The sequence below is a fragment of the Cheilinus undulatus genome, linkage group 15 (assembly GCF_018320785.1).
Source record: "Cheilinus undulatus linkage group 15, ASM1832078v1, whole genome shotgun sequence".
Lineage (NCBI taxonomy): Eukaryota > Metazoa > Chordata > Actinopteri > Labriformes > Labridae > Cheilinus > Cheilinus undulatus.
Genome location: NC_054879.1, coordinates 23579166 through 23592152, shown reverse-complemented (window position 1 = coordinate 23592152; position 12987 = coordinate 23579166). Strand labels below are relative to the sequence as shown.

General features: G+C 37.2%; 1 protein-coding gene across 2 annotated transcripts in view; it reads right to left on the bottom strand.

Moving 5' to 3' along the window:
- The window catches only part of satb2 (SATB homeobox 2), a 92137-nt gene extending 80473 nt beyond the window's left edge, over positions 1 to 11664 (bottom strand). For both annotated transcript variants that reach the window (XM_041806433.1, XM_041806434.1), the window contains exon 1: positions 11106 to 11664. The gene's annotated coding sequence lies outside the window, so the exon portion shown is untranslated. The remainder of the gene's footprint in view (positions 1 to 11105) is intronic.
- Positions 11665 to 12987: the final 1323 nt, after the last annotated feature.

The following is a 12987-nucleotide window of genomic DNA, read 5'->3' as shown; positions in this document are numbered from 1 at the left end:
AAAAAAAAAAAAAAAAACACCTGATCAAGCATTTAAAACATAAAAATACAGCAAAGTTTTCTCTGACACTGTTGTAGTCGAGCAGGGACTGCAGGCTTAGCTATGGTTGCATCCAGTTTTTCCACAGCAATTAGTGCATAATTAAAACACTGAATTGAGAAATTTTACATTAGAATATTCATATTTCTTTGAAGCTTCTTCAAATGCATGTTTAGGGGCTGCGGGCTGTGCTGTTTCAAGCTTTTTAACTTTAGGAATCCCTCAGTAGTCTTCAAACAAGAGGCTAAGCTGAATTATCCACAGAGGCCCACTCTTCAAAACAAAAACATTTTAATCATAAAGATGGGGAAAACACACGATAAAGCTGATTCAATTAAAAAACAAGGATGGTTTTTTACCTAGAGATCGTTTTTATACACAAAAGTTATGAATTCCTTAAGTTGAATTATGGTTGTTTTATGTATGTGTTTGTTTTTACATTAAAAGAGCCAGGTTTTGTAAGAATGACAGCATTTATATCGCTTTAATCAGGGGAAAAGTGCAAAACTTTCACTACTTTTTGAACTACTTCCCCATCGTTAGATCACCACTCAATATCGACTGTTTTGCATTTTTAGATCGTACCATCAGGAAGGAACAATTGCCGTAGGAAGAGCGATTTAGAAGTGCCACAAGCCGACAGAAATAGTAGGCCTTGACTGCAGAATGATGTGTGTACAAAGCTAAAGATTCAGGGATGAAGATAGAATAAATACGTGAAAAATGCTTCTGCTTCGTAGCTTCGTAGCCACACAGAGAGAGAGAGAGAGAGAGAGAGAAACTTCATTGTGATACAGGAACAAAGAGCAGTAAACACAGCAGCTCCCCCACACTTTGAGAGTTCATAACAAAAGAGTAAAACTGGCATAACTTTTAGTAAAACGTTAAAATCAATCCTCCAAGCAGCAGACGATTTGCTGATTTTAAAGAGTTAGAAAGAATTGAAACTAACCTGAGCTGGCAGCTTCTCCTTCTCTAACTGCCTCGGCCGTATCTCCTCTACCGTTAGGATACGTGTCTGCTGAAGGAGGGCTGTTCCCTTCACATGCAAACCACTCACACAGACTTACAGTGACCCATGAGGGCATTATTAGTCCTGATAGCAGAGGAGAATGGGAGAGGCGTCACCCTCTATAGGAAAATATCCAGACAGTGCTGTTCGAGATCCACTTTTATAGCCGGGTTATCAAGCTATTGGTTAATGCTTGTCCTCTGCAGCACAGATAAACAGTGGAGGAGGAGGAGGAGTGACATTAAACGCCCTGCTGTTAACACACACCATGAATGCATGCATGTAAATATGCAGAGGGAGGGTTGAGACTGAGAGGAAGACTCAGAAAAATGAAAGCTATGAGAGAAAGAAAACTGCAATTCCTTTAGTGTCCACTCGAGGCTGCTTCAAAAGTGAGTCGATCCTCATAGAGCACTGTTAAAATGTCCAATTTTACAGCAGAAAAACACGTTTTTACAGCCTTCTGCAAGCAAGGATTTTTAATTCTAGAGCTCATTTCTCTGATAATAGTAAATATGATGCTAATAGCATGTCCTGTGAGTGACAAACCCAGCTTAAATCAGTTTAGGGCTGGGCAATATCCCCCAAAAATAAAATCTAAGATTTTGTTTCAAAACAAACCCTTTTAAAATTTTGATCAATTTACTTTCCTGCTTAATTTTGCAAAATCTATTCAAGGAGTAGAGAGAAAAGCAAATATTTATGCCTGTGTAAAGGAGAGGGCACAAAGCACAAAGATCCAGATGTTTTTCATTATGGCGAGATGTTTCTAACCAGTTTGCCTGTTCTCAACCGAAGTCCAAAGAGAGTTATGGAGGAAGTTCAAAACAAAATCTCGTTAGTTTAGGCAGGCAACAGAGTCCAGCACTGCCATATGAGATCAGCTGATCTCACTCAAGCACTCATCAGCTGATTCTCTTCCAAGCACGCTAATCACACACATTCTGCCTTATTTAAGCTGCTCTAGCCTTGCACTTTTTGCTCCTCCCTCCACAAGTCACTTTTTGCAACCCTCCTCCACCCCAGCTCCTCCTTTATTCTGCATCTGACTTAATTGATGTCAGTCTGTTGTCACTGATGCCTGCCCTGATCAGTCAAAGGCGTACCCCTTTTCCTTGTCTCCACATAGAATATAAAATACATAAAATGTGACATACATATTATATAACATGTTCATGGGGAAACAGGAATTCACAAGCTAGTGAAGTAAATATTTGTTAAATGAAGTTTGGACAGGAAACGTCCAGTGCTGCTCAATGCATCGTACATAAACTGTCAAAATCATAATTATGATATGGAAGTCAAAATTATGACAACAAACTCTTAATGTTCTAAATGTTGTAAATTTCTGTTTTTAACTTTTTAAAGCACTTTAAATCATTTGTGCATGAATGCTGCTCTATAAAAAGATTTGACCTTCTTAACTATGACTTTTTATCTAATACTGCAAACTTTTTATTTCATATTATAATTATTGTAATGATGACATTTAGTCTCCATATTTTGATCTTTTAAATCATGATTTTGACTTTCCATGATTGTTTCATGGAAAGGAATTATAATGTAATCATAATTTGGACTTTTTTATTTGTAATTATGGCTTTAAAACATTTAATTTTAACTTTTAAATTCTTGATTGAATTTATATTGTACAAGTAGAAATATGATTTAAACTATGCCTAGAATTGTTAAAAAATTATGCATTTTTATATAATAATGTAGACTCTTCATTTCATTATTTTGACTGTTCTATTTATTATGTTGACCTTTTTAATTACAAATGACTTCTATTTAATAATTATGCTTTAAAACTTTATTTTTTATCATCATTCTGATTTTATATTGCAAAGACCAGAATATGAAATATAAACTGAGCTGCTATTTTAGAATTATGCACTTTTTAATATAAATTTAGACTTTTTATTTCAATGTTTAAAATCTCAAGTTTTGCTTGTATGTGATTATTTGACTTTAATCTTGATGTTTATTCCATTATTTGGGCTTGAATATCATAATTTAGACTAATTGCTAATTTTGAATTTCTATTATTTATTCTGAAATTTTATTTCAGAATTAAGACTTTTATCCTGTGGTTTTGCATTTAAATCTCATAATAATGCCTTAAGATTTTTTTTTTTTTTTTTGCTTATCTTGAAATATAACTGACTTAAGCTGATTTGCAATCTCAGAGACTTACAAATCTGACCACCTTCAGTACATAGATTTGACACAGAAAGCACGCAGTATTAAAATGTATTCTCTATCAGTTAAAGCCGTAAAACTCATTTTTAAAAGTCAGAAACCAAAGCAGGAACAAGGTTTTAATGTGTCTGTTTATGAGGCTGTTTTTAAGGAAGGTTCATTATTGTGAAATTTGTTGTTTATGACCGTCAGATGTCTAACTGTGAGGAAGAAGAAGAAAGGCCTTCATGGTAAAAATACATGAGTGTAGTTCTGTTTGTAGCTCTGTGGGGGTCTGAAACCCTCACAGAGTGGAGTAAGACGGGCGAGGGGCGGTGAAGGAGTGTAGTGGAGGGCCCTCTGGCAAACATGTTTGTCTCTCATAAACATCTCATTTGATAATTCGGGATGAAGCAGCATTTATAGCCTCGCCCTCGCAGCTATAGAGGACGCATACTTACACACAGACTTCTCCACATTCACACAGACAGACAGTAAGCCACACAAACCACAGCCAGCACGCTACACAGACTCGCTGCTTTAACACTTCCAGGGACCACACACTGACTCACTACGCAGCCACACAGCAGCAGCAGCAGCAGCAGGGACGGATTCAAGCCTGAAAAAAAGCAAAAATGTGTGCACGAAGTAGAGAAACAAAAATGTTATTATATAGAGTGACTTTACAAGAGCTCCTGCCATGTTTGAGACATTTAGCGGGCAGATTCGGCTCAAAGAAAACGCTTCAACTTCCCTAAACGCACACGGATGCCAAACCGTCCACCACAGCTCATACCAACCTCACCAGAGTGGGAAGAACGGGCTGGAAAAACTCTCAGCATCCACTTCCCAGAGCTCTCCCAGTCACATTAGGCCCAAGGAGACATTAATTTATATATAGATGAAACATGCAGGACTAAAAATGACTGGGAGATTTTATAATCAGAGAGCGACGCCCACAGAGAGACAGAGAGAGGAGCATCATTAGAGGAGCTCGTCTCTGCCCACAGAGCTGCTCTGCTATCTAATCTGTACTTTAATAACGCTGACACACCCTTATTACGTGTGAACTGAGCTGGATCTCACACATGGACACACACGGAGGACTGCAATATAACTGAAAAGGGTTAAACTTTAGAATTTTTTTCATCAAATCAAGCAGCAACTAGGTTATACGTGCATGCTTTTATTGTTTTATTAGACATTCTCTTTTGTTCATTCTACTTTTGCATGATTTTTGTTCTATTTTCTTTTATTCAGCAAAGATTATCTTAACTTTTTTGTTGACTTAAGGTCAAAAATGACCCACCCTGATCTTAGTGAAGACAACAGCAACAAAAGACCTAGATGGGACTAAGACGAAGACAAAGATGACAAACATTACTGCCATTATATAAGCCAGCATGCAGCAAAATCACAAGGAATCCTTTTTGCATCTTCTTTTTTTATCTCCTGCTGTGTATGTAAAATATCTGCAGAGGGAAAGACTAAAAAATGGGAAAAAACAGACCAGTGTTTTTTGGTTGTGTTCTTCTTTGTAAAGATACACAAATATACAATATCGCCAGAAATGTTCCCTTCATTAGAATAACTTTAGAGCTACTTTCTGCAAATTTCTGCAACTGTGAAGGCAGTGCAAGTATCTCTTACAAACAAATACATGTTGAAAATGATGCAGTGACTTAAGATTTGATAAAAATTCTTATCTTAACTGTATTTTGTTAAAAAACAAGTTTTTTGTTTTTTTTTCCGAGTGATTAAATGTAATCTTTCTGCTTACGGAAGACATAAAATACAGGTATTAACTGACATTTTTGATGAATGAGGGGCTGTTTCTACATTAAAATTAGATTTGAGGTTTAAAATTCAGCTTTCTTTTGGCAGTTAAGTAAAGGTGGGTCAATTTTAACCCTTTGGACAAGGAGGATAATTGCGCAAAATATTTATTGCCATTATATGAGCCACCATGCAACTAACTTGCATTATGCATCTTGTTGTATTCTTATATAATGATGCTGTGTATGCAAAACTAAGAATGGCACTGGGTGATAGATATGAGAGGACCAGTGTTTTTTACTTGTATTCCTCATTGTAATGCTTGCACAAATAAAAAATACCTATTTTCCTTCATTAAAACAAATTTAGAGCTTCTTTCTGCACATTTCTGCAACTTCAAAGAATGAACAAGTATTCCTTACAAACAAAAACATGTTTAAAATGATGCAGTAATTCAGTTTACTGCGCTGTAATGATAAAAATGTTTCGCACTTTGATTTCTTAGGTCAGGTGCTTTGGAGTCAAACATATCCAACAAGAAACTGAAAGAAACTCCCACACACTTTCCAGCCTACAATAGGTGACTATTTTTTGTGCAATGTCAACAAATCAACAAATGTGTATAAATCATGTTCATATGATTCCACATTGTTGATCTTTTCGGGAAGGTCTCATCGTGGAGGTCTTTTGCGGAGATTTTTCATAAAAAGGATGATAAATCTGTTCTTGCTTTACTGGAGTATTCTGCTATATTTATTGCATGTGCTCTCATTGTGGACTTCAGTTCCCCTTATTAAATATTATTAATTCTTCACTTGCTGAGTGTAGGTGTTTAGTAGCCTCTCATCATGTTGGCTCTCTCAGACAGAAGTTGGTTGCAGGTGTGTGGCCACTTCCTATTTGAGACATCTGGCCCTTTTTAACAAACTGTCTGCCTGATGAAGGTTAGGACTGAAATGTTGCAAATAAATAACCTTTCTTTAGCGAGTTGGGCAATGTGTGGGAGTTTTCCCTCATTTTTTAGAGTGTTGTAATGAAAAACAAGTGTTTTCTAGTGATTAAATTGAGCTTTTCTGCACTTTGAAAACACTGATATTAACTGAAGTTCTTGATGAATGCGAGAAATCAGATTTGAGGTTTAAAATTTAGTCAAGCTGCTTTCTTTTGGGAATCATGGGTCTGTTTTTGACAGTGTGTCTGCGGGGTCTTAAAAAGCATTAAAATTCGATAAATCAATTTAGCAAAAATGAAGGCTTTCATAAAGTATTTAAAAGTCTTTGCTGTACTTTTAAAGATTTAATTGCAGTGCAAAACTTATTAAAATAGGTACTTTTAGATTGTGGTACGAGTACTTCAGCAGAAAAATCAGACCTGTTACCTGCAGCTCACTGCTATCAGATCAGCATCTTTTGTCTTAAAGTCTAATCATAAAATGCACTAAAAAGCTTTGCATACAGTAAGAAGAAGAAATACTACCAACATTGTAGTCACACTGTTATCTTACAATCAGCACAAAACACATCTGTAACTGTGCTGCATATGTGATAGGGTCTTTACCTGTACGGTATATTCTATTTTAAATGATTAGAGTGCATGAGATATGTGTTTATTATTGAGAAAAATCATCAAACACAGGTCAAAACCGACCCCACGTCCACATTCTTTGGATTTATCATTGTTTTCCAACTAGATTTTACCAGTAAGAGAGATTTTCGTCCTAATTTCCCGTCCTTATTCCCTATTTTCCTGAGCAGGTCGGTGTTTTTCTGCTGAGCTCTAGGCCTGCATGCTTCTCCTCCACTGGTGTCCTTATTAGCCGCAAGGTCATCAGCTGCAGACCAGCACTCATAAAATGTTTCAACCCGTAACCCTGAACGTCCTGATTTCCTTAAAAAAATCATTTTGATCATAAATCTACCACTAAAAATAAGATTTACAGGTTTAAATGAATGAAACGCTCTTTTTCTGCAGGATAAAGTCAGACCCAATGATGTTGGGGATAAAAATGACACTATGAAACCTTTTGTTTCTGCGATATAGATCATAATATAAAAAAAATAAGGGAAGCTATCAAATGGATGCAGTGAGTTTAGGACTGGAATATGAGCAATTAACATCTGCATCATGCAGCCTTAATTTTGATCTTTCCTTCAGCTTGCAAGATGTAGGAAAAAAAGAACAATAGAATTGTTGAGCTTTCAGATAATGGCTTTATCTGTCTGAAGCATGTTTCTCATTATTCCAAAAAGCTTTTTTGGCCACTGAATTAGTGTAAATGAATCTGAGGGTGGCTGATAGCTGGATCATGTAAATGCTGTGCATGGATAGCCTCTATACCCAGGAGGCGTTTCATTTCAACAGTTTAAATGTGGACATGCTGGATGAGACGACAGTCATGGCAAATATAAAGACCCTTGGATATTTACTGGGATAAATTCAGACTTCTGCTGTGTGTTTATTGCTAATCTTTGTATTGCATTAGCTCCTTATTATGCAGCTTTGACTGGAGTATTTTTACAGTAAATGTTTTTTGTACGCTGGGTTCTCTTGTAAAAGTCTTCTTTCATTCCTGGTTGAAAAAAAATGTATTTTTAATATTTATTGTCAGACTGTAAATTGAGCCTAAAGACGTTATATTAAGATTTAAATGATAAATTGAATAAGAGTGGCCTATATTTCAGCAGAATAAAGCTTAAAATAAAGTCTAAATTACATGGCTGAAATTGCAGACCAGAGATAATGTCCGTATCAGCCTCAGAGATTCAAACCTCCTCCTCCAAACACTCACACACATTTTAGAAAAGCCAAAAGAAATTCACTACTTTTTTTTTTTTTTTTTTTTTTCAAATTCAGCCCATTCACACGTAAACATCCCTCTGCATGGTCTCACGTCCTCACTGCGTCTGCGCAGCCTGTCACCTTTCCTTTTTTTAGAGCCGTGATGTGTGCAAACTTTGGTGTGACAGCCTGCAGGCCTCAATCCTGCACTAAGTCTCCATCAAAGCGGCTGAAACGAATCCGTTTCTCCTCGCTGTTTGCTCCAAAATAAATCCTGCTTTTTACTTTTTATTATTGGTGATATTTTAGAAACATGAGGACGGTTTGAAAAGAGAAACTGAGTGCGTACTATTGACACGAAAAGTTGGATTTAGATGCGTCACGCAGCTGCTAATAATATTCTGCTGATTATTGGATTTATTTTATTTCTTCCTCATAATTAAATCACCACATGGGCAAAGAAAATGGGTACATTTTTGCTCTTTAATGAATTTATACTTTGAATTTTCCCAGGGTAGAAAAACGTCTCCACCTCTCCGAATAAAGCTTCTTTTGTTCGCACGTGAGCTTGTTCTGATCTTTGAACAGCTCTTTAAAAATCTTGAATGATAGAAGCGCTGTTTTTTTCTGATTATTATTATTTTTAATCTAAGATATTTATAGTAATTGTTTAGAGCACCTTTGAACATGAATATTCCTTGATATGTTTTTTTTATCTTTCTTTCACGCTGCTGAGGGCTGGGAGAGCATTTCATCTTTTTTTTTTTTTTTTATAGATGCAGATTTTTCCTGTGGAAAAATGAGAGCTAAGCGCAATCCTGAATCTTGTTTGAATTAAAGCTAAAATAAGGCCTTAAACTTATCTGGTTTTATAAATAAAAGACTAAATATGGTGTTGTTAATCTCAAGGTGAGTGGGAGGAAAAGTGATCAAAATTGTAAAAATGAAGTGAGAAATCGCTTGGATTTCCCTCACGCGCTCTCGTTGAGATTTAAAAACCTTTACGCGCAATATTCTGGATTAATCCCACACGAAGCTGCCGGTTTGGACTCGTGGCTTTGCTTTGTGTTTATCCCGGGACAAACTATCGCTCCTGACAGGCCGGCCTGTTTTTCATTTGGCTCCAGTTTCTCCTGGAGGCCCCTGACTCTGCTCTGATCAGCCGTGCGCGCTCTGATCTCTTCATCCGTCTGAATCAAACGTTCCTCTCAGTCCTCTCTGAGGCTCGATGGGTGCCTCGGTGTCTCTTCCTCTGTGTCTCTGTGTGAGGTGTTGTGAAGGTTAAAGGTGCTTGTATCTGCTGAAAACACTCTCAACGTGTTCGACACCTTCTCTGCTCCCCTCTTGATGTTTTATTCATCGGCTGCTGCTGCCGGAGAGGACGCGCTTTGGAGCGCAGACAGAGTGGGGCTATTTTTTAAACTCTGCGTGTGTTAAACAGTGACAGGAGTGACACTTGTAAATTTACACCAGCGCTTTAATTATTTTTTAAAAAGTTAAAAACTCACAGAGTGTGCAGACGTGCAGCAGTGACGCATTCTTAGACTTTTAGAGTTTTATTTTGACCTCACAGCGTAAATAAAACACACTGCAACCCTTTAAAACACACACTCCCACGCTAACATTCACCTGCAGCTGACTGCTGTAACAGGGAAAGTTCTGGTGTAAATCCCTCCATTCTTTATAATAAGGCTCTAAACTGCTTAACATTCAACTAAAGTAGGGTTGGGTTACTTTAGATTTGGCCACAGTGGTTTTATTCTCAAAGGGCCAAGTTGACAATTATCTTTTTAATTTAATTTATAAACAAAAGCAGCACATGTAAAGCTTTTACCAGAATTATTACACCAAGAATTTCACTGTTAAACTCAAATGCAAATAAAATGTTAAATCTAATGTTTTAAACATGATAAATCCCCAACTTTTAAAGCAATGAATAGAAGATTTACGCTTAAGATTTATTTTCCAGATGCACTTAATGCTTCAATTTACACAAGCTAATAGTCTGTACCAGTTTCATGCAGAGAGCTGAACATGCCCCAGATATATGGGATTTATGTCTCTTATTTTGAAATCTAAAGCATTCAGTCTTCATGCATGGCATTGTATCAGCATCTTATGTTGAAATCCTTGCAGCAGATTTGGACATTTTCCTCACATTTAGGGATATTTGACTTTAGGGCCACATCGAGCCCTAAAGGGGGACCCTATGTGGACCCTGCTCCGCCATTTGCCCAACTCTGAGCTAAAATATTAAATGCAACCATGCTGAGGGATTAAATAACATATTTGATTCAAATGAAGTATTTAAAGTTGCTGCATATTTAAAGTACTACAGAAGGGAAATACCACAGAAGCAGGAAATGGAGGAAAATTTGATCTTAAAATTCACCTCAATTATTCCAAACTGTCATTGCTTTATGTGCAGTACACATGCAGTATATAGAGCAGATGGACATGTGCAGAGTGGTGTTTTTATTTTGGAATTTGTAGTTGTTGAACTTAGGCTTTTGATTGTTCTTTTAAATGCAGCAATTTGTTGTACTGCAATGCAATGGAAACATCTATCTATCTATCTATCTATCTATCTATCTATCTATCTATCTATCTAAAGAGATTTCAGGTTTTATCATAGAATAATTTGTACACATTTTCCTGAAAATGACTGGCATTATAGCTATGGAAATGAATTTTACCTGACTATTAACTTGCAGTAAAAGCATGAATAATTCATTATTTACAGCTTCAGAATAAACAGTGCTGACTCTAAATGCTAGATTTCTAGTTTAATGGTCTGATATAAAAAGAGGCAATGATGATGATGCTCAGTGCACTCTTTATATTATCTGGATCAATAACACAGTTGTGCATTGATTCATTTGATCTTTAATTAGCAAGTTTAAATGGACTTTTTCCCTCATTTACAGACACTTTAAATCATGAATGTCCAACTTGTGCTTTAGAAAAGCATGTAAATATTTATGGTAATGACATACTAGCAGCAATTAAAGCGTTAATTGTTCTGTGATTGCAGCTAATAATACTGTTAATTTATTATAGTTAGATACTATAAACATAACGCAAATATAATGCATCTTACTTTGTGCTGTATTTTAGAGTCATGATTCAGTGGCAGAAAGCAAAATAAAATCGAAAACAGTTCCAGGATAATGCAATAATGGGCGATTAATCGGTACATTTTGCGCCTTTTCTTGGAAATATCTCTCTTTTGTGGCTCTTTTTTCGGATTTAAAACACTTTGAACAGTGTGTGGAGTTGGTGTGTGTTAGTGTGTGTCACCGTGTGTGCATCCACTCACTGTTTATGGCGTGTCTGTGGCGCTGCTGCCCACTGAGGCTCTGTCCATTGATCAGCAGTATTGAATCCAGGGCTGAGCTGTGCGGCTGCGGCACCTGGAGACTCTGCGGAGGATCACGGTGCTCTGGAGCAGAATCTGGACTCGGAACAAGCACCGGGGCAGGAGATCCACGAGAGAGAAACACAAAGTTAGTTAGCTTGGTGAAGAGAGGACCGGGGCGGTTTGGGCGCGATGGCTGCGCGTAAAAAAGCAGCGGAAAGTGAGGGGAAGAACCGGGAGGATGCTCGGTCTGTGGGTGAAGAGAGAAGGAAGGAGACTTCAGGAGGAGCCGGAGTTTTCGATCCTCTATCCCACACTAAACGTGCTATCTTGGATGAACTTTCTCTTCTTCCTTTCACGCGTCGTCCGCCGTTTGAGCTCGTCTCAGCTGCTCAAGTGTGCGCTCCTCTGAACTCATGGCTTCATCCTCGGAGAGAAAAAGACGCAAAAATGTGCGAAGAAGAAGCAACAACAACCAACCGGTGGAGCTGGGAGCAGCAACAGCGCGATTTCTCAGAGCGCTTTCTAATCAGAGTGTGTCACTTTCAATCTTTGCTGTGCCAACGGGCGCACTGACTGATAGAGGGAGGAGAGAAGGGAGGAGAGACAAAGAGAGGGAGGGAGGAGGGAGGGAGGGAGCAGAGGGGGCGTCAGAAGAGCTGATGTGACCCGCAGGAAGCTTTCTATGGGAAGGATCCCTCTGAGAGGAGACTCCAATGTCCATCACAAACTTTGATGGTCTTTCTTTGGATCAGGAGAGCTCTGTGCGCTCCGGGTGTTCCTGCTAGGGCTGGAAAATACCACCCAAAATGAAAGCTCAGTGTTTACTGGCTGAATGGGGGTATATGATACAGCATCTCAATGTTTGAATGAGGTCTGTGTGTTGATACACCACTGATACTTTTAGTGATATGGTGATACTTTATATTAATATAGCTTTATATTTTTAGCTGAGTGGAGATCATTTGTTTGACTGCAATATTTTATGTAGCTAAATTGTGCAATGAAAAATGTATTGCAATATTTACTGCTGACTAGTAATACTTAATATTTATCTCAATATTTTTAGCAGGTATACATGATACACATATTTATGTTTTTAGCCCAAAAGTCAATGCATGATAAATATCTGGATATTTCTCAGCTGACAAATGTAGAGGTTATTTAAAGCTGCTTGGTGGTATACTATAGATATCAATATTTTGAGGCAATGGCTATGTCTGAGACCACACACTCATTCCCTACTCGCTATCCATTAAATAGTGAGCAGCTTACAGTGGACTATATCATGGACTCAACTGCAAAACACAAATAATTTTAGGCTTGTAAATTTCCATGACAATGACTGGGGATCTAAATTAACAGAAGAATTTCATTGACAACTGATACTAAAAGTAACGTACTTTCACAAAAAAATAAAAAATAAAAATAAAAAATACTCATAGAAAAGTTTTGTAACTTTAGTGGCAAAATAGTATACATTTTGTGTATATATATCACTTATTTTTGCATGTCTTAAAACCATCATGATGGGAAAAAGTTGTTTCATTTTGAACCCATAACATTTTTTTCTTACAGATTAAATACTTTGGTTAAAACCGAACAAACAAAAAAGCCTACAAAATGTTTTTATGTTTTATGTGTTCCTGTGCTCCTCTCGTTTGTCCATCATGTTTGAGAGCAGCGACCACAATGCATGATGGTAAAAATTGCTGGGCTAGTTACCCTCTGTTGTTCACTTCTTTTCACAATGCATTGTGGGATAATTGATAGTGAATAACAATGCTCAGTCAGAATCTGGACACCCCTACAAAATGGTGTGTTCACTATATAGTGCACTATA